Consider the following 23,718-nt stretch of genomic DNA (forward strand, 5'->3'; position numbering starts at 1 on the left):
TTTATCAAGGATTTTCATTTCTTGACTTTTTCTCTCATTTATATCTTTAGATCACATGAAATATATCTGTGACTGCACAATATGTAATTTATTAGAACAAATATATAGAACCTTCAAATAGTATAATTCAACTTCCATTTATGTGTTCTACATACATTCCATGAAAATTCTTAGGATGTATTATTTCTTGTCCTATTACATAAGATTCCCATTGACAACAAAAGGGTCCTTGAAAATAGCATAAAAACAAAAATTTAGTGTATATCTTAGAAGCTAGGTATCATATTATACTAATGTTTTCAATCTTTAGGTTATTCTTAATAATTACTAAATACTTATTATTCTATCCTCAAAAAGGAAAAATACTGCATCCACTCTCCAAAAGGGAGGAAATGATGGGAAAAATGATTTTCAAATCCAAGAATAATAATTTCCACATAACTGCTCCCAAAACAATAAGAAACAAACTTGGCTAGAGGACACTTTCTTTAAATCAGCTGCCACTGTGCAAATTAAATTAGTTCAACAGATAATCTAAGCATGGCTTGCTATACCACATAGCTAATTAATATGGCATGAAGAATTATTTTTCGTATTAAATGTATATATAATACATGTTCTATGGTTGAGTTTGCAAAGCTATATTTTTTAAAAGCCAGAGATAAGTCTCAGCTCAAAGTTAAATTTGGAAAGTAAACTTTAAAAAGATTAGCAATTTGTGCCAACTTTTATCAATACAAACCAAGTCATATAAAACTAGTAATTTACTTCCCTTTTAAAATCATGCATTATGGATTAAAATCACATTTAATTTTACAAGTTTGTGACTCCACTTTAATGTTGCCATCTGAAAATTAAGATGGTGATAAAAATCACCCATCATGATTATTCTTCAGGATGGAGTGAATGTGGTAGTTATTATGTTCTTAATGGAAATTATATTAGTGTTACTATAAAAAGACAGTTAAAGCTTCTGCTTTTAGAGTGCTACACTAACACTTTAATATTAGTCAAAGTCAGGTCCAGATTCCATAAACACCTATTAGCCTTTTTGTTTGGTTTATTTTAACTTAATATTTTTTTTCAGTACTAGTGATGGAACCCCCAGCCTTTTATATGCTAGGCAATCATTCTACTACCAGATTGCATCTACTACAGCCCTGTTTTTAATATTATTTTTAGTTTGTTAAACATTTTCCCACTTATTTGGAAAATGGGGTCATTGTACTATGTAGTACACATGTCTGGAGGTTAAAGAACAACTTGCGGGAGTTGCTTCTTTACTTCTACTATGTGGGTCCTGGGAAAAAGGCAGGTGGTCAGGTGGCAAATGCCTTTGCCTATTGAGACACTTGCTGGGCACCAGACTCAATTTTATATGATAATTTACAAAAAATTTCATCCATACCTGTTTTAATAAATACCACTAAACCAGCATAATCCACAACTACATTATAAATATTTGTCCTTAAATTCACAATTTAATCCTCACTTGTAAATGGAGTTCTTAGTTGGTCTAAGAAATAAAAACTTAAGAGTCAGGTACAGAGGAAAATTCTGAGAGATCAGAGAGGAGCAAGCCACGGCCACACCTTACCTACTTAGCGTTTCAGCAGACAAGAAAGTTGAGTTCCTGTTTTTCTCTGCTTATATCCTGTTTCTGCCCAGATATCTCTCTTCCTGTCTGTCCATAAAGACCTGCAGACCTCTATGGATAGCTAGTGGCAAACTCCATTCTCTGACTGTAAGACAGGCTTTTTTGTACAAGCAAGATATAACTACCCTTGCCCCTTTATAAAAGAAGTTAGCTGGTGGTGTTATGCTTTACAGCTCTGGGTGTGCTTTAAGGACAATTGCACAGCAATGACACGAAGAGCATAGCAATCACCCTGGTAGGGCTTATGGGCCATAACAACCAGTTGACCAATCAACACAGGGCAAGCCTTGAGGCACACCAATCCTGAGCCTGTGCGTACCCCTAGACACTCTCCTTACACTGCCCTATAAGATCTCTATGCAGTGGCTTCTTGCTGTCTTTCCTAGCCATTTGCCATGGTGCATCCATCATGATGAAAGGCCCGAGGTAACATGGGATTAGTTCCTTAAACAACTGCAATAAAACCTCTTGCTGTTTGCATCAAAATAGAGAGTCTCTGCAATGCACAAACACAACACAACTGATCAAAGTGCACAGATGTAGAACCTGAAAATATTTATACAAGTTACAGTATATGGACTGAGCTGGGTTTTATTTTTATGTATTTAGGAAAACACACACACACACACACACACACACACACACACACACACACACAAACACACACACACACTTAAAGAAGATGAAGCCATGAATTTGAATGAGAGGAAGGAGGTGGTTAGTGAGAGGGATGAAAAAGGGCAGGGAGATATTATGTAGTTATCTTGATATCAAAACAAAAATTATTCAAAAACTTAACCTTGATTTATTTTAATATACATTATTTTAAGCAACTTACATTCATAAGCAATTTATAATACAACATAAACATATAAGTATGAAGTAGTACAATTAGTATACATTATGTTTCTAGAAGAAATATTCATCATTTTGGCAATAATACTTTTTAAAGATTTTATTGCATGTGTTCTAATTTCCAGACAATTGGAAGAATAACATATTTTATGCTTCATAGTATTTTGATGTTGTTAGGAAACACACCCACCCAAGTCTGTATCTTGGGAAAGAATTGTGACAAATAGCTACAGCAAACCTTTGCAAACTATCTGTTTTCAAAATATCAGTCCTCAGAAGGAGGCTCTATTATTAGTTCTGCATCTCTGAGCAAGGAAAGTGAATCTTGGAGAGTTTCAGCAACCTGTCCAAGTTTACTAGGCTTGTGAGAGCTGCAGCAGTCTCACTCTTGTGCTGACATGCTGGATAGTGGGTGAGCATGAGTTCTAGAAGCTCGCCTACTGTGATTTATAATGTGCAGAGAACAGGAAGTTAGCCTGGCAGTCTGAATTGGTTTTGTTTTGGGTACCAACTGATGTGAAAGAGTATAGAAAGATACATGCTAACCTAGAAGTCGGGGGCAAGGAAGGAGGAAGAGAGGGAGGGAGAAGGGAGGGGAAGGGGAGAAATAGGGGCAGAGGGAGGGGAGGGAGAGAGGATGAGGGAGGGAGAGAAAGAGGGAGAGAGGAAGCAGCAAACCCCATGTTTCTCTGTATGATCTACCAGTCAAAGAGAGCTATGGATACAGAAAGTTCTTCCTTCCCCACATAGTTCTGAAGCCACATACTTCTTTCAGCTTTTATAGGCGATGTATTCTGACAAGTTTCTGTCTGTTGTGTCTGAATTTTCTTATTCTGAAGGTCGTGGGTTAAATCTGGCTGAACAATCTTCAGTTTCCACTAGTAGGTGGAGGACCTCATTCCTTTTGTTTTATGGTCATTTCCTCCCCTGGAGGAGAAACTAGGGGTTCTTCATATGGGATTTCCCACAATTCAATGGGTGAAGGTATCTATTTCCTGCATGAAGTTTTCCTTCCTTCCACAAGGAAGAAACTAGGATGAGATATTTTGGGAATTAAGAGACTTTAAACTCAATGCTCAATTGAAAAATACAAGTGAAGGGAAATATATTTTAAAGTGTCTTTGTATTTGAAATGTAAATAAAACAAAATCTTTGAAAAGTGTCTTTGAGTAGTCAGGGTTAAAACTCAAAATCTAATAGATATTTACATAATGAAATGACTGCCAATAATATGCATGTTGTTTCTTATGTCTGTTCCCAGAGCAGAAGAAAAAAGAATTAATAAAGTTCAGTTTGCTTTACTTATTATTATTATTATTATTATTATTATTATTATTATTATTAATTTGGGGTTTTCAAGACAGGGTTTCTCTGTGTAGCTTTGGAGACTGTCCTGGAAGTAACTCTTGTAGACCAGACTGGTCTTGAACTCACAGAGATCTGCCTGCCTCTGCCTCCTAAATGCTGGAATTAAAGGTATGCGCCACCACGACCCGGCTGCTTGCTTTATTTTTTAAGGTCAATATAAACCAAACATAGCTGGGCTTTGGTGGCAAATGCCTTTAATACCAGTACTCAGGAGGCAGAGGCAGGTGGATATCTTTGAGTTCGAGGCTAGCCTGGTCTCCAGAAAGAGTGCCAGGATAGGCTCCAAAGCTACACAGAGAAACCCTGTCTCAAAAAACAAAAAAGAAAAACTAAACAAAACAAAAAATGAAACAAATATAGCCAACCATTTGAGTACCTCGTTGTGAGGATGGGACACTTCTCATTAATGAAAGTCTTCACCATATTTCTGTTTAAAATTGTGTTTATGATACACAATGAAAAATACTACTTATCATTTTCCATTTACAAATTATAAATCAATAATTTTCCTCCTTAGTGTTTGTTATCTGAGAAAATTATGTTCTTCAAAAGTCATCTCCTTTTCCATTTCTAGCTATTACCTACTTTCTCCTCTTTGTCAATCAAGGAATTATTGACTGTATTTATCAATGAAATGTAGAAAATTTAAACAATCTTTATAAGAAATGGAGTATAGCTTGTCAGGAGGCAGCAACAGCCAAGATAAATTAAAAGACTCAGGGGTTTTGATATTTCAAGGCTCCTAGCAGTACACAGGAGATGTAATGGGAGTGATCAAGGCAGAGATTAAAATGCATGTTAATGACTTTGAGCCTCAATTCATGTATTAAAAAATAGGTGCAAAATCATATACTTAAATATTCTGTGTTGGACTGCTTGCTGGTTATATTAGTGGTGTTGTCAAAGCTTATACAGCCAGGAAGTTTATAATGATCACAGTGTGCTCATATGCTAAGAAACAAAGAATAATTAGAATATATTCTCTCTCTCTCTCTCTCTCTCTCTCTCTCTCTCTCTCTCTCTCTTTCTCTCTTTCTCTGAAAAATGTTATTTTGCACTTATAGCACATAGTTGTGAGTTTGACTTTTTAAAGTCATTTTGCCTTTATGAAATAGCTTGCTTTGATTTCTTAAGCTGAAAAATGGAATTTTCTAGCCGGTTTTGAGGGTGTTTGCTCATCAGTTCTATCCAACTATAGTCATATATACATGAAACTTAAGGCAAACTCTAGACTGAGTTTTAACCCATGATTAGAAATTTTATTAAATAATATTATAAGGGTTCATCACAACTACTAATCCTCTATTGGTATGTAAATGTATCAAACTGTCACTTAAAATTCCCCATGGATTATTTGTACTACCCATCTTATGTGTTTGCTTAACAAACAGTAAGCAGAGAGAACTCAATTCCAAAATGATTGAATGGGAGAAAAATGTCTACTAAATTGGATATAGCTAGCAACTACTCTGTAAATGCCCCTAGAATAATACTTAGTAAATCACAAAATCCAAGTGTAGTGTCAAATACATGGTGCATTCTAATTAGGTATTGTATATATCTTGCATACATTCCATTCCAAAGACAAGTTTGCACGCCATTCCAAGTATACCCATTTCAAATGTACTGAGCCTCAAAGGTGCTAAAGCACACTTTATTCTCTAGTCCAGGACATTGTCTTCTTGACCTCTGTATACTGCTGTTAAGCTCAGAGGATTTATTTGGAAGCTTTCATTTAAGGTCTTGAGTTATTATCCTTTGCTAGACCTTTGTCCATGGCATATTTATCACAATGCCCTGTAAAACTAATGTGAGAGAAAAGTGAGGGACGGAAGTCATATATTTGTGATTTATAAAGACTGGAGGAATGGTATAAATCAGACTTTAGAATTCATTCATAGGCACCCCATATAATCCATTTATAATCACAAGAACTCCACCAAATGATGTTCGCACATTTTAAAAAGTAAACACTAATGAAAGTTTGAAATTCTTCATGATCTATGATTTCTTGGGTCCATTACCACATATTGTTTATATTTATTACTAGAAAGGAGAGGTGGAGTGTGTTATTTTTAAAAGTACAGAAAGAAATAGTTTTCAAGCTGTTCCCTTAATGAACTGGAAATGGTAACCCTGTCAAATTTAATATAAAAATAGTGTTATAGGCCTATGGCATCTATTTATTACTAGAGAACAAAAGCCGTCATCCATTTCCTTTAGAGAATGACATTTTTGTAATTCGCTGCCCATTTCATTTGTTCCAGGGCCTTCGTGGGGTGACAAATATCCTACTAAAATAGCTACTGATACTTGATAGGATAATGTGTAGCCCCTTAGGACAAGGGCAAAGGCAGCAAACTTATCATCCTTTAGTTTAGCTTAGCATGGGTCAGTAACAGCGCCAGAGGTGACAGAAGATGTTAAAGTGTGGGAAGCAAGAGCTGAAAGCAGTAGGAGGGGGGTTTTATAGTTTATCCTTTCTTTTGCCAAGAAGCTATGGAGACAGCTTGAATCACATTGTTGATTTGGTTCACTGCACGCTGTACTAACTGCTTCTGCAAAAGAAGAGCAAGGCGGGAGAGAAACTCAACACTTATGGGTCATTCTCCCCAGCAGCATGTGGTATTGTGAGATGTCCTGTAAGAGGAAGAAATGCATATTTAATATTTTAGCTTCAAGTTCATATTTTCAGAATGCGTTATCCTGCAGGAAGGTCTGTGGTGAATAACCAGCAGGACCTCCCCAGTATATCAACCTGATCATTTTAGGAGGAAATGGCATTAGAAGTGCTGTATTTCATCAGACAATTTTCTGGGTTATAGTATACTAAATAAGACCCTAGTTAAAAATTACAAAAATACAGTAGTTTGAGTTTATCATTGACACTTGTGCATAAGGACAATTCACTTGCATTAAACCTGACTATACATACTTACTTCCCAAGAAATTAAATTAGTATAGAACTCTCCTTTAGAAACCCTTTGAAAAATCATGTGCACCAGCTGGTTTATTACTCCTGATTCTATCAAGAGATCATAGGCAGAAATTCCTCTAAACACTTCTCAGCCTAAAAAATGAAAAACGCAAACAGAAAACATAAGTTCTTCATTAGGCAGGTGTCTCTTTTCATGGCTGTCGTCACACACGATGACATGCACAGAAGCATGATGGTTATGTTGTGATTCTCTGGAAGCACATCTGCTAGAATGGCTTCTGTTTCGCAATGTTAGGAAATCACTTTTCATGTTACACATGATTTAAATGAATTTACTTAAAATCTCCAATGATACAGTCCAAAAATTCCTCAAGGACTGATGAGAAGAAAGGGCTAAAAATTGTGACCTTGTCTCACAAGCAAGAATCCAACTCCATCCAAGTACTTCACAGTTTGGTGAACATGCACAGCATGATGTCCCTGTTGGAGCCAGCGGGGCTTCATGAACCACTTCCTTTTTTTTTCTTTAGGCATGGGAAATGTCTACTTCTATAATATTTCTCAGTATTATAATTACAATTTATGTATCAATAGAAAATGATAAAAATTAGAATTTATATGTACAAAAGGAACTTTTCAATTGGGTGACATACTTGGCAGTTTGATGTAAATATAAGGTATGTTTCAATGTCTGGAGCATTTTCTGACAGACTATTTTGTATTCCAAGTATATGTAGAAAATTACATAATGCTGAATTGCAGGCAGCTGAAGATACACTGATAACTTCTTTGAAATAAGTATGTTAAACAGTTCACATACTTTATCTCTGACGACCTGGTTGTGTGTTCCTAATAGTGCTGTTCCTGGCTAAAATTTATACAGTGCTTTCTCTATTGAGTTGGAAATTGTTCCTTCTACAGAGAGAGGTTCACGTTTATTTCCAATGCAGAAGAACTTGTTTTAGTTTTGAAGGTAAATTGAACAAGTGATTGCTTTCATATATCATGTAATTCCTACATGTTTATGGCTGTAACTTTTCTACTTAACACATTTTATTCCTTACCATGCCTGCCACTGGTTTAAGCAATCTGTGGGTAATTGATTTCTCCTGTAAAACAGATAACATTTGCTTAAAGCTCTTCTGATAGCTTTACAGCCCCTGCATTAGGAGAAGCACTTCCATCACCACTGGCATTCTTATAAAATATAATTATTACATATCTATCAAAGAGTAAAATAAAAGGAACAGGAAATGGCAGTGCAAATACTGTTCCTTCATCGCTCCTGGCAGCTGTATTACTACTGACACCTAGCATATCACTGCTCACTTTCTTCCACTGCCTTGGGCACATGGTCTGAGTTTCACTGTTTATTTGAGCAAACTGTAGTCTTTTCAAATGCTAACCTCAGTTCAATTTATTAGACTTCCTACTAAGAAGTAAAAGCAATCTTTCATTTGAGCAATGACTATTTTCCAGCTAAAGCTCACATTTTCAGTCACGTGTTCAGCAAGGTAAATATGTAAAAAATTCCCAAACAATTTTATAATATGTATAAATTGAGTAGAAATAACTTTAAGTTGTGAGATTTTTTCCTTGTTTTAATTTTGCTGTTTCTCTTGAGACCCAAAGCAACTGCCACTTTGTAATCTAGTATATCACTTAATATGAAATATTGCTGAAGTGTTCTCAATGCTTTGGTCTATAACATGGGATAGACAACTTAGTTTCATATTTGTTTTCAATCTGTACATATATATTAGGCAAGAGTTCAGAGAGAAAGGGAATTACACTTCCATGTTGCAAGGCTTTTCTTGGGGGGAAATTTGAGCAAACATCTGTTCACCCCAGATAAGGCACCAAAAAAAAAAAAAAAAAAAAAAAAAAAAAAAGCAAAAGAACAGTTTACCTAAGGCCAGTTTAATGATCCAGGAAGATTTTCATTTGTTTGTTACTTGCAGGGTAAGAATTTACTTCCCTGAGGATCATGGGTGACTGTAAGGCAACTGTATCACCAAACAGCACACCCTTGAGTGGATGTGACTCATAGAAGCTGTATCTCAGGAGCTCAGGGCACAGGTTGCAGGTAGCTATGCTCCGGGAGAGTCTCCTCTCCACAGCAGCTGTTACTGGCTACATCATAATCTTAGGCAGTAGCAGGGAGGAGTCTCTGTGAGTATTTTAACTTTCAGGAGTTTTGTGAGGTTTTATGATATTTTGTCTATTTCCTGGGCCTTATATGATTCATTGACTTCACTGAATCTCATTTCCTTCCTGCTCTCTCCAGAAGGGTATGTTTCATTTTTAAGGAAATAGATACACAACACTGTATAAGGTCAATGAACACTTAGTTTCTTTGCTAGATATCAAATACACACACACACACACACACACACACGCACGCACGCACGCACGCACGCACGCACGCACACGCACACGTACACGTACACGCACGAGAGAGAGACAGAGAGAGAGAGAGAGGGAGAGGGAGAGGGAGAGGGAGAGGAGAGGGAGAGGAGAGGGAGAAGAGAGAGAGAGAGGGAGGAGGGAGGGAGGGAGGAGGGAGGAGGGAGGAGGGAGGAAGGGAGGGAGGGAGGGAGGGAGGGAGGGAGGATGAGATAGGATACATATATGCATCATTCTTTTCTTTTTCTCTAGTTTCTTAAACTCTATCTAAAATAGCAAAGTATTTTTCAAATCTCAAACACAAATTCACAACATTCATTGTTAAGTTGAATATACTCACAAGGAGGAGAGAAAGACAATGATATGGTTCAGCTTGAATCAATGGAATGTAGTATTATAGATTTGGCACACCATATATAGTGTGCTATCACCTATGAATATTTAGGAGAGGCACAAAAAAAGACAGTAAGTAACCAATCAACTGGATTGACAAAGAAAAAATGCTTTGAGCTTTTCAATCATAACCAAAGATAATTAATGTTTTCAGTTTCCGGTAGAAGTCCTGAATAATGTTGAAAATCAGTTTCTCATTTTTCCTCTTTTCTTAATGGAATTATCCATTTATTATTGATAATTTAAGATTCCTTTGTCTTGTTGATATGTTTTAAGCATAGATTTGTAGCTTTGAAAGAGAAAATGTCTATATGGAAATATCTTAATGAATAATTCCCAGATTTTTCTTATTTGTTATAATTTCTGTTTCAAACATAAGATTGGAGCTTCTCCTTGGGCTGGAGACACTGGCAAGTCTGTAATTGTGGCTGTGGTGCACAAGTTTTCTGGCCTGTGTCTAACTCCATTGATTGCTTTGTTGTGAGAATTTCCCTGAAAACTCAATTTCAATTACATTACTTGATCTCCACTCTACCTCCCACTCCCACTGGCCAGCATGGTGCAGGCTGTCCTAGAATTCATTAACCATGCAGAACACCAATTCCTTGCTTTGACCCAACCTGGTCTCCTTGAAAGCCGCACATTTCCCCATGTATCATATATAGTGATCCCAGTAGTGCAGACATGGCCCTTGTCCCTTCAACTGTACTCAACCCTTTCTGAATATTTAAAACCACCGCCACCTATCATTTATCTTTACGTGAGGTACATTTAAATTATCGTAACAGTGTACATTTCCTAACTGTAGGGTAAATTAATCTCCAAAGTTATGATGACATTTATGGAGAATGAAATGCTAATAAAAGACTTAAGTGACATCATAATTTGTTCCCGTCCCGTGTTAATTCAATTCATTTAGAAATTTTGTTTTTTACTTTTTAGTGAAATGGCATGTATTCAGTGTACATGAGTGCATATAAAGTTATATTCCCTGATTTTTTAAAAATAAATTCTATGTAGCAAGTCCTTCTGATATGTTTAAATGATGGCAACAGGAAGGTCAATCTTCACATTATTTCCTTTGTTACGACATTTTCAAAATGGCTTAAACTTCTTCCCAGGGTTTGCGACATATATTTGAACTAAAATGCTCTAGAGATATACGAGGCAATTTTAAACTTGATTTTGTATGAAAATCGCAGGTAAAGCTCTAGGCAAGAGAAACTTCTAGAAACCTTGAAGAAAAGCTTGTTATTCATGTCTCTGGTTCTAAATCATACTGTGGTGATTAACTTGTCTTTTATATATCAATAATGTATTTTGATTCATCTTCAAGTCTATGCAAGAGATGATACTGTGTTTCTCATGATGTTGAAATGTCTAAGCAATAAATACCAAAAACATTGCACCATTTGAGTGAAACAATGCATTTTGATGGAAGGAGAGTTAAAATACTTCTAAGATCAAATATGACAGAAAATATCCTTTTTAAGTCTACAACTGTCCCTCAGCAAGCTCTCCTGAGTGACCTCTGAGTATAATTCATTTTATCTATCCATTCTATCTAAAATAGTTTTGTATACACACACACACACACACACACATACACACACACATACATATATATAATATATATATATACATAACAGAATACATATGTATATATGTATATATATGAATATATGTATATTCTGTTAATACTCTGGCCTTAAGTGGTATTTCTTCAATGTGGCATTAGTACAGAGATCTCTGTGTTTTCATAATCTGAACTGATACAAAAGAAAGTTCTGTAAACTTAAAAATTGAACATGGAATGTCTGTATGTACACTTATTTCTACTTTTTTTTCTTAAAGCATAAGTTTCTGGAACACATTTAAAGACTTTGACCTTTGTAAGTAAGGTATGTGTCTTGGTGACATGACATGATGGCAGATTCCGGCAGTAAAGAGTTAGAAGTGCAATGCAGTCAGCCTGAGAACAAGCCTGTGCACTCATGAGTGCAGTGTAATAACTAGATGATGAGTCTACTTCCTTTGCTCTTGATGTCAGGCACTTTGTCCAGATGAGTGTTTTATGCTGTGACATGCCAGAATGGAAGTCCTTAACATGGGAGAGTCAAGTGTTCTGTGCGTTGGGCAGCAGGTAGGTGCCAGCCAGATCACTACCATTTCAAAGCAAGGAGAACCCTGGTAACTATGTATGTGAGTCAGAATGCATTAGCTTATTTCACTCCGTTCCCATCATTCTTTGACAGCTTTTGTGTCTTCTTAAAATAAGAAAAACATGGCTTTTAAATTTTATTTTATATCTGTAGTCCTAGAGCCCCAAACAGTGAATGTTAGGTAAATGTTTCCATGTCACATGACTAGAAGTGTGTTGAAGTCAGAAATGACTAGACACAGTAATTGCTATAGAACTGGGCATTCCTGAGTGCCAGGTCAATGGGAATGTACTGAATAACACACCAAAGTTCCAACTTTACATTGAGATCTCTGTGGAACTGTTGCAACATCAGAAATAAAAGTATCCATGCATCTCATTTTTTCTCTATATTATCACAGTGCTAACATATTAAATATAGTTGTGCTGGCTAGTTTCATATCAACCTGACCCAAGCTAGAAATCATTTGGGAAAAAGGAAACCTCAATTGAGAAAACACCCCTAGCTGACTGGTGTATGGAGAAGCTTCTGGAAGGAACATTTTCTTTATTAATGATTGATGTGGGAGGGTCCAACTCACTGTGGTCAGTGTCACCCCTAGGATGGCAGTACTGGATAGCACAAGAAAGCAGGCTGAGCAAGTCAATAAGCAGCGCTCCTCCACTGCTTCTGCCTTAGTCTCTGCCTTAGTTTCTGCCTTCAGTTTCCTACCTGGAGTTCCCACCACAAAATTCTGAAGCATTAATCAGATTAATCTTAATCAATAAAAAGCAGGAACCAGATATTGGGATGAAGACCTGGAAGATCAGAGAACTGGAAGCAGCTGCCAGTAGTTTCCTACCTGTCTCCTTCCTCCAACCCTGTCCTGCCTTATCACTTCTTCTCTCCTCCTCCTGAGTGCTGGGATTAAAGGTATAAGCCACCACCTACAGGTCTCTATGGTTAATTAGTGGCTAGCTCTCCCCTCTGATCTCCAGGCAAGCTTTGTTTGTCAGAACACAAACAAAATATCACACAACTTCCTGTGATGATGGATTGTGATATGGAATGGTAAGTTTGAAGCAAACCCTTTCTTCCCCAAAGTGCTTTTAGTCATAGTGTTTTCTCACAGCAATATCTCAAACAAAGATAGTAACCTTAAGATAACAATACATTATACATAGTTTGCAACCAGTCTGGGGCATTGTAGCCATGCTGAAAACAATTCAGTCTGATATTTCCGATGAATTTTCCTCAGGAAAAGAAGAAACATGGAAGAAAATAAGAATCAATAGAGAATTATAGACCCTAGTAGGTTGTTTTTGTTTTCAAACAGCACTCTTTAGAAGCAGTCCAAATCATTTTCCAGGAGAATTCTAACAGAGGACACTGAGATCCTGGGACAGCAAAGCCTGGCTTCACCCTGGAAAACCTGGACTACTTTAACTCCAAGGGCCCCATCACAATTCCTGTGCCATTTAAGGCTGAGTTATTACACATGGGAAGAAAGTTTGATTAACTTCAGATAGCAACCAGAGTTGTAGGAGTAAATATATATGCTACCAGGCAAAATCTCTTATCCGGAATGTATGGAGATCAAAGCTGGAGACAGAAAAGTTACATATTGGCAATTTGTCAAAATTCTGTTTTCCTTTACCATCTTGTCTGAGTCACTATTCCATTGCTGTGAAGAGACACCATGACCAAGGCAACTCTTATGAAGCAAAGCATTTTCTTGGGGCTTGCTCACAGTTTCATTATCATAATTGCGGTTAGGCAAGTCTTGTGCTAGAGAAGTAGCTAAGTGTTATATCCTGGTCTATAGGCATGGGGGGAGGGAGTGATGGAGGGAGTGATGGTGGGGAGAGAGAGAGAGAGACAGAGAGAGAGAGAGAGAGAGAGAGAGAGAGAGAGAGAGAGAGAGAGAGAGAGAGAGATCCTCCAAGGCCACACCTCCTAATTGTTTTCAAATAGTGCCAATTCCCAATGATTAAGCATTCAAATCTTTGAATCAATAAGGGCTGTTCTTCTCAAACCATCACATTTATCTTAGAAAAATTTGTCATAGTTCACATTTATGGCCAAGACTTTCATGTTTCTTTCATTTTTAAAGCAGCATTCATCAAATATTCATTTAAACTTTAGCAGCTGATAATGATTCCTAAGAAGGGGACACAAGTAACTGTCCAAATCTGCCATTCATTTTTCTATGATGCAAGGCTGTCTGTCACTAATGATATGGTCATAGAGCCACAAGTGAGCAGGAATGCAGTTGCGTGTCTGTCTTGGTTTAGCAGCTATCAGAGAGTTTCATGGTACTAAATGCAATTAAGGACAGACTCCCTGATTCAGTCAAGGTTTCAACTAGCCACTAAAAGTCCAAGTTATTAATCATTTCTGTTTCTTATTCTTCCATATCTGAAAAAATGGTTTATTATTGTTAGCAAGCATTGTCAAGTAAAGGTGCTTTAACACTATACAGATTATAATTAAAAAAATATACACAAATCCCATGTTTCAGTAGTCTTGTGAGTCAACTGGCTATGTCTACCAATGTTGTTATAATAGGTGGCTCACAGAAAATAAAATTGTAAAACGTAAGTTTTAATAGTAGAGAAGTTTTCCAACTTTCAAATGTTAAAAAAATAAATGAAAATAAAACACTAGTTTTCTCCATTTGTACACTTTTTCTGGCAAAGACTCAGGAGACCTTGTTACTGGCAATGTAAATATAATTGGAGGCTTAGTATGAAACCAAAGAGAATGTAGACTGTACCATTTGGCCATCAGCAAGTGTGTAGATGAGTGAGTATTATTATTGTTGTTGTTTTATAGTATAAAGGAGTTTAGGAGTGTTTGCAAATATCTAACAACTGAGGGAATAACTGTGCCTAGGCATACCAATTATAATTTTTAGTAGAATGTATCAGTGCATGCTCTAGATTTTGCTGATTTCATCACTATATTAAAAGTGGCAAAGGCTGAAGAGGTCACAAGAATTCTTGATTCCACATGTAACAGTTCATGGCTGCAAACATGGCTCCAAAATAATATAAGAACTAAATTATGTTAGTGTTTTTATTTTCATAGAAGCACTATTCTTAACTCTCCTTTCTACTAAAATTCAATGAATTATTAATTAGGGTTAAAGTCTTTTCTCTGAAACGCTTGCCAATTGTTTTCTTTTGTTATTTTCAGACAGGATCTTGTTATATGACCCAGGCATGTCTTAATGTACAGTCCATCTGCTTCAATTTGCCAAGTAGCTGGATTTATAATTGGTCCAGATAATGTTTCCTTCTTCCTTTCACTTCTAATCTGTAATCTGAAAATAAAAGTTCACAAACCCCGAGAAAGACTTTTGCTGCTTGAAAGTCATTCCAGTATGAAAACTTTTAACAGTGTTAAGGTCTGAGAGAAGCCCCCAAGAAGAGACCAACAGTCATGTTTGCAATGAGCATGAGTGTTTTTTAAAGAAAAAAAAAAACTGCCAACATGTTGGGGTTACAAATGGAAAGCCCCCAAAGGAGGTCAAAAGCTCTTTTTAAGTGGAGTTAGAGGAATCCCAGGGAGAAGAGAGGTTAATATGGGGCTGATTGGTGAAGGAAAGATTAGTCTGGGGACTGATTGGTGGGAAGTCCTAAATTTCAGGAACTTTCCAGCAGCAGGGTAAGGAAAGCTATCTTTAGCTAGCAGAATGTGGGGGGGGGGCGTGGGGAGCTTCTGCTGAGCCAGGAAAGGGGTTTTGGGGGTGTGCTGATCCAGCAGCAGAAGGCTGTGCTTGTTGAGTGGTTGCCCATAAATTGCTCAGCTTTGATGGATTCCAGTGAACCAAAACTAAGGCCTGGTCTCTGTCATGGCTCTGGTCTGGTCCCCCCAGACCTCTCAAATAGAACTGAAAACCCTACAATTGTGCAACTCTACAGTAAGAGATACCTATTTGGACATGGGATAGAGCTCTACACATATATATGGACACTGTGAGAAAAATAAGATCTCAGCAGATATTGAAAACAAACAAATAAATGTTCTTTCATTTTTCTCGTGTGTGTGTGTGTGTGTGTGTGTGTGTGTGTGTGTGTGTGTGTATGTGTGTATGTGTGTTGAGTGGGGTACATGTGTCTATGTCTATGCATAGGTGCATGTATGTGTACATGCATATGAATGTCTGAGGTGGATACTAGGAATCTTCCTTAAGCAACCTCTAACATATTCACATGGAAGCAGCATCTCTCCATTGAATCCAAAACTAATCACTGGTAAGGCTAGAGAAACTAACCATCTGGCTCTGGGATTACTTTTCTCTGCCTTCTAAGCACTAGAATTATAGACCCAGTGAACCTACAAAAGTCACAAGCACAGAAAACATTGCATTTTTCCTACAAACAAGAACAATAACTGCCTTGTGTTTCCTTTTATTTTAATTTAGTGAAAATAGAACCAGTCAGATTCTAGAGCAGAGAATAATACAGAAAATAGAAGTGTTAGTTCAACCTGTCTTCATCTAATTAATAGTATAAAATTAACATTAATCACTTTTGCTGAAAGTAAAACATTAAGGTAAACATAAGTGACCATTTTTGTTAACAAGGTAAAATTTATTCTGGACTCATATAATTTTCAATCACTCTCTTGTATAAAAAATTTTAAAAACTAGAAAATATATTTGAAAGTAGTTTTTTAAAGATTTTATTTCCCAGATTTTTTAATTTGAATTAGAAACAAGATTGTTTTACATGACAATCCAATTCCCTTCTCTGTCCCGTCCTCCCTACCACCCTCCCAACTAAAACCCTACCTATCACATATCCTTTCTGCTCCCCCTGGATGGTAAGGCCTTGCATAGGGTGTCATCAGATAGAAGGAGACATTTTAGGTTTACAGAGAAATCAGACAATGGGGAAAAGTCTGGAGATCTACAAAGATAACACCAGCTAACAATCTAAGCAACAGAGGAGAGGCTACCTTAAATGTCCTCTCCTGATAATGAGATTGATGACTAATTCATATGCCATCATATAGCCCTCATCCAGCAGCTGGTGGAATTAGAAGCAGACACCCACAACTAATCACCGAACTGAACTGGAATCCAGATGCAGAGAAGGATGAGTAAAGAGCAAAAGGGTCCAGACCAGGCTGGTGAAACCCACAGAAACAGCTGACCTGAACATCTGGGAACTCTTGCTCCCCAGACTGATAGCTGGGATACCAGCAGGGGACTGATCCAGACCCCAGGAACATGGATTTCAGAGAGAAAAATCTCAGAAATCTACGGGACCTGCAGTAGTAGTTCAGTACTTATCCCTAGCATAGATGTGGACTTTGGGAGCCCATTCCACATAGAGGAATACTCCCTGAGCCAAGACACACAGGGGTGGGCCTAGGCCCTATCCCAAAGGATACGATAGACTCTGGTGACATCCTATGGAAGATTTTATTTATTTATTTATTTATTTATTATATATACAGTATTCTGCCTGCATGTATGCCTGCATGCCAGAAGAGGGCACCGAATCTCATTAATGGATGGTTGTGAGCCACCATGTAGTTGCTGGGAATTGAACTCAGGACCTCTGGAAGAACAGTCAGTGTTCTTAACCTCTGAGTCATCTCTCCAGACATGAAGGAGTTTTAAAGTCATCACCTGATGATGATTCCTGAGAAAAAGGAATCAAACGAAAGGAGCCTAATGAATTATGATACTTTTTGGCCTTGATAATGTTTCTAGGTGATTACTCTGCAAAAGGGAACACTAGACCTGTCTTGGTGCTTAGAGATGGAAAGAAAGGAAGCTACACTGCAGTCCATGGACTGGATGCAAAGGGAGCCAGCTGCGCACAGAGAAAATGTCAGAGATCAGCAGAGGATGCACCTGGAGTAATTAAGAATGTCCTGGCCACTGCTTTCAAGTGAGAAAAATGTCCCCCCCCTTGGGATGTAACCATTTACCAAGTAGAGGAAATTGTCTAGATATCCATGGAGCATCTTCATTGATACATGTTTCCACCTACCAGAGTATAAATAGAGACCAGGAGTGGGAAATGGTTCATCTCACATGTCCTCAGAAAGTTCCAAGATCTGAAGTAGCAAATCGTAAAAGCAAAATCAGATCACCTAAAAGTGTTGGGAATAACTGTGCTAAAACCAAATTTTCACAAGTACTTTTAAGAATACTTAAATGTCATGCAGGACTCACATGTATAGAGCAGTCCCCTGCCATCCACAAGGTTAGGAGTGAAACATTGAGTATAATCTCCTTGGAATCTTTCCATTGGGTAAATTGAAAGTGGATTATACGTGTATGGATGAGACACTGATATGAGGAAGAGCATGGATAAAGCTGAAAGTAATTAGGCCAATTAAAATATTACAAAACTTGGTATAATGTATGATTGTATGTAGATAATAAACTAGAAAATACAAGCTCAAACTCTTCAATAGAAAAAGCAGATAAGTAGTAGTTGCCTGATGTGGGAGCAAGGGTGGTCCCAAAAGAGTTGAAGATGAAACACCATAAGACTCCATAAGAGAAACCAAAGAGAAGTTAGTACTGAAAGATGTGTTAATGTACAGATGATAAATGCAATGAGAAAGAAACCAGAGAAACATCACCCTTCACAATATTCACAAGAAACATAAAATATCTCGGGGTAACACTAACCAAAAAAAGTTAAAGACCTGTACAGTAAGAACTTTGAGTCCTTAAAGAAAGAAATTAAAGAAGATACCAGAAAATGGAAAGATCTCCCATGCTCTTGGTTAGGTTGAATCAACATAGTAAAAATGGCAGTCTTGCCAAAAGTAATATACAGAGTCAATGCAATCCTCATCAAAATCCCAACACAGTTCTTCACAGACCTTGAAAGAACAATACTCAACTTTTTATGGAAAAACAGAAGACCCAGGATAGCCAAAACAACTCTGTACAATAAAGGATCTTCTGGTGGCATCACCATCCCTGACTTCAAGCTCTATTATAGAGCCATAGTTCTGAAAACAGCTTGGTATTGGCACAAAAATAGACCGATAGACCAATGGAATCAAATTGAAAACCCTGATATTAACCTACACACCTATGAACACCTGATTTTTGACAAAGATGCTAAATCTGTAAAATGGAAGAAAGATAGCATCTTCAACAAATGGTGCTGGCACAACTGGATTCGGACATGCCGAAGATTTCATGTAGATCCATATCTGTCACCATGCACAAAACTTAAGTGCAAATGGATCAAAGATCTCACCATAAATCCAGCCACACTGAATCTTCTAGAAAATAAAGTGGGAATTACCCTTGAACAAATCTGCACAGGAAACTGCTTCCTGAACATTACACAAGTAGCACAGACATTGAGATCTTCAATTAATAAATGGGACCTCCTGAAACTGAGAAGCTTCTGTAAGGCAAAGGACATAGTCGGTAAGACAAAACGACAGCCCACAGAATGGGAAAAGATCTTCACCAACCCCACATCGGACAGAGGGCTGATTTCCAAAATATACAATGAACTCAAGAAGCTAGCAACCAAAACACCAAACAATGAAATTAAAAAGTGGGGTGCAGATCTAAATAGAGAATTCTCAACAGAGGAATCTGAAATGGCTGAAAGACACTTAAGAAAGTGCTCAAAATCCTTGACCATCAGAAAAATGCAACTCAAAACAACTCTGAGATACCACCTCACACCTGTCAGAATGGCTAAAATCAAAAGTACAAATGACAATCTATGCTGGAGAGGATGTGGAGAAAAAGGAACACTCCTCCATTGCTGGTGGGAGTGTGAACTTGTAAGACCACTCTGGAAATCAGTATGGCGGTTGCTCAGAAAAATGGGAATCAGTCTAACTCAAGATCCAGCAATTCCTCTCTTGGATATATACCCAAATAATGCATGTTCCTACAATAAGGACATATGTTCAACCATGTTCATAGCATCATTGTTTGTAATAGCCAGAACCTGGAAGCAACCTAGATGCTCCTCAACTGAAGAATGGATAGAGAAAATGTAGTATATTTATACAATGGAGTACTACTCAGCAGATAAAAAGCAATGGAGTCTTGAAATTTGTCGGCAAATGGATGGAACTAGAAGAAACCATCCTGCGTGAGGTAACCCAGTCACAAAAAGACAAACATTGTATGTATTCACTAATATATGAATTTTAGACATAGAGCAAAGTATTACCAGCCTACAGTCCTCTTCACCAAAGAAATTAGGAAACATGAAGTACTCTAGGGGATAAATGTATGGACCCCAGGAATGTGAAGGGGCAGGAACTCAGACTAATTGGGAGCATGAGGGTAGGGTATGGAGGAGCTGCTAGAATGAGAGAAGGAGAAGAGGAGAAGACAAGAGGAAATGGAGGAGCAGAAATATTTAGTTGGGGGAAGAATAGAGGAGAGCAGGATGAGAGATACCATATTAGAGGGAGCCATAGGTCCGAGGAGAGATCTGACACTAGGGAGACATCCAGAGATCAACAAGGATGACACGAACTGACAATCTAGGCAATGGTGGAGAGGATAACCTAAAAACCCTTCCCTTAAAATGAGATTGATGACTACGTTTTATACCATCCTAGAGTCCTTATCCAGTGGTTGATGAAAGCAGAGGCAGAAATCCACAGATACACACTGTGCTCAAGCTACACACAGTGAGACAGTTCACATCCTGTTGCCTGGATATCAAGATGTAAAACCCTTAGCTCTTTCTCCAGCACCATGTCTACTGGCATGGCACCATGTCCAAACATGATGACAGTAACTAAATCTCTGAACTGCAATATACCCAATTAGATGTTTTACTTTATAAGAGTTGCCATGGTCATGTCTCCTCACAGCAGTAGAAACACTAATGAAGACAAAGGTGTATACATAATAAATTTAGTGTCATATTCAGAATAGTATATGCATGTGTTAATATCACTATTTCACCTAATTTGACCTGATAAGCTATTTCTATACATTAAAATAATCTTGATGTAAATATGAAAACATTCTTGCATAAGAGATGAGTTTTTTTAACATAGGGCATTGGATATTATCTGTTTTTGCATTAATAATGATTAAGTTTGTTAAAGAAAAAGGCATACAACTTTTTATTTGATGTGATATCTGGAAAAGAAGATGAATTAGACTGAGTTCTAGCATCATTTGTTTATTACACAGAGGCCTTTCCATTAAATGTTAAGTGGAACTCCAAAAGTATAAGTGCAGATACATGGGAACAGTGAATAAAAGTTATGCTTCACATAGGAAAACACACTTTCTCCTTTCTTGTGTTTCTTCTGATGAAGACCCGAGGAAGAATGATTTCTAACATGTTACCTTTCATAACAGTAAAATATTAGCCTTGGAAACATTTTGTGGTAATTTACTTCAAAACAATTTCACTAAACATTTACAGATCTGAGTTGGAAAATTCTCAACACAAGAACAACAGAAAGAGGACTGAAAGGAAAAGATTTTGTAAGTATAAAAAATTACATTATTTTTGACATTGAGTGTGTAACAATACTGACAGAATGAAGCTTATCTTTGGTGTTTTGTATTTTAAGAAAATAGGGATATGTAAACAAAATGATTACTTGATTAAAGGACTTTCAGAAACCATTGGTTCTCCTCAGTGCTACCAATGCACTTCAAGATAGCTATTTTCATTTTAAAGAGGGATCCAAGGGTTTTATACAGCCTTTGAAAATGAAAGCTAAAGGAGACAGGAGATCATTGCTTAAAGCCTTCCAAAAGCATAAACTCTCAGCTCTAGGCAGCTCAGTGCTATTTGTGACCATTCAGAAACCCTCTCTAATGTCAGCAATGTCTTTAGTAATAATAAAATATAATTTCTTAGAAGCATTTTAAACTTTTGCCAGGCATTGTTAAAAAATGAGTGAAGATACCAAAGAAGAAAGGAGGAAGTCAGACAGAGAGTAAGTGGAAAGAAGCTAACGCAATTAGAAGTGTGTGTGTGTGTGTGTGTGTGTGTGTGTGTGTGTGTGTGTGTGTGTGTGTGTGTATGTGTGTGTCTGTGGATGTGTGTTGGTGTGTATGTCAGTGTGTGTGTGTGCTGGGGGTGGTAATGCTAAGGAACTCATAGACTGGTTGTCTTTGCCAAGTGTTGATATAGAATATAAATTGAGTTTCCCTTCACACTTTAAAAGCATGACAGTTAGAATTTAAAAAGAATTTCACTGTTGTTTGGTTGCGACACCCAATAAAATGATTCTTAACCAGCCTCCATATTCAGTTTGTGAATATTCCATAGACAAGAAAATACTCAAATTTCTTCTTGATAAAAGTCAGCTATAGAGCAAACAATTACACAAATGGTACAGCACAACCTTGGTTTCCTTAAAATGCTTTGTTGTGCCTTCTCATTGTAGCATACATGCCTTTTTCTTATGTTTTAGCTTATTTTGTTTTATTTTTTCTAGTTTTCTACTCTTTCCAGGTCATATAAAATGAGAGCCTGGGACGTATTTATGTAACTTAACTCTAACACTGTATAAGTATATCACAAAGATTCTCAAAAAGCAGCTAATAAAACAGTAATATACTCAAAGATTTTTATTAACAGACACATGTGTGAAAACAGTAAGGGATCCAGGTAAAGATGGATATCTAATAACTCCCCCATATATTCATATACACTCTTTATATAAGTTCTGTTACTATAGAGAAATGTAACTAATACAAATGACTAGACAATGTCTCCCTTACTTGCTGCATAGTGAGAGAACCTGTTCAATCCTCCACTATTTCTCACTTTCACAGATTTTTCTTTATGCCAAGTGTACAAGAAGTAGACGCAAAAATGTGATTAAACATTTAACATGGAAGAAAATTTTTTCCAGGAAAAAATAGTCTGAGTGAAATGGAAAGACTGAGAGCACCTTCAGACCACAATGTGAGTAATCATCAGAGAGAAAGTGCCTCTAACAAGGATGATGAGGAAGGTTTCAGCCAGGGTATCAGTACTTCTGCAAGATAAAGATGGACATCAGAATATCTTGTCTCCCTGAAAATGGACATCATTTAATTCCCCTGCCTTGCTGCATCACTGGTGGAGGGGAGTGGTTGAGATCGTGTTATTGTCACAGAAGATTTTACAGTACAATAGTCCAAGATCTTTGTCAGCAACATTCTCCATGGAGAAAGACATGGGAAACACTCCTAAGTCCCTACATACACATAAGAATTTCCTTCTAAAGTCCTTTCCTCTTTACTATTTCTGTTTTTGTTATAATTTTTGAGAGTAGATGCTGTTTTCTCAAGCCTCTTTTCCTAATAAAATAAGTAGAAACCCAGTTAGAATAACCTGAGTTAGATTATTACTCTGCTAGCATGAGTTTTTGGAAAAGCTCAAGTACACACTTGACTTGCAATAGCCTCAGCTAAAAATGAATAAATACAGGATAATATAACCAGAAATGTTATATATTAATTTATTTCTATATTTTCTAACTTCATCTTCAACCACCTCAAACACTACAAATCCTCTGTTAGAATGTAAGATCTATGTGTTCTTGGGACACCTATTAATAATTTAAGTATAATCACATAATGATACATAGTAGGCATTTAAAGTGTTTAAACAGCATCTATTGGATAGAATAATTTATTTACTAGCTTAATATTTGAGTTATATAATATTTCTAATATGTGAAATTTATCATTCCCTTTTATCCAAATAAGTGATTTTTTATGCTATATGATATTCCTTCCTATGCACAAGTCAAAATTTTTGCCCCCAGGGAAAAAAATCCACAAAAATCATGAACACCAGTTAAAGTGGCCCAGGATATTTAAGAACATTCCATTGTCGATGTGAAAGCCATAGAAACATATAAATCATAGACAGCTATTGATACTTTAAAATGTTTTATCTCTCATACATACTTTAAATAGATGTATCATGAAACAAATGTTTACAACATTTCAGATATTGTGCTGGTGTTAA

This window comes from Cricetulus griseus, chromosome 2, assembly GCF_003668045.3.
Source record: "Cricetulus griseus strain 17A/GY chromosome 2, alternate assembly CriGri-PICRH-1.0, whole genome shotgun sequence".
Taxonomy (NCBI): domain Eukaryota; kingdom Metazoa; phylum Chordata; class Mammalia; order Rodentia; family Cricetidae; genus Cricetulus; species Cricetulus griseus.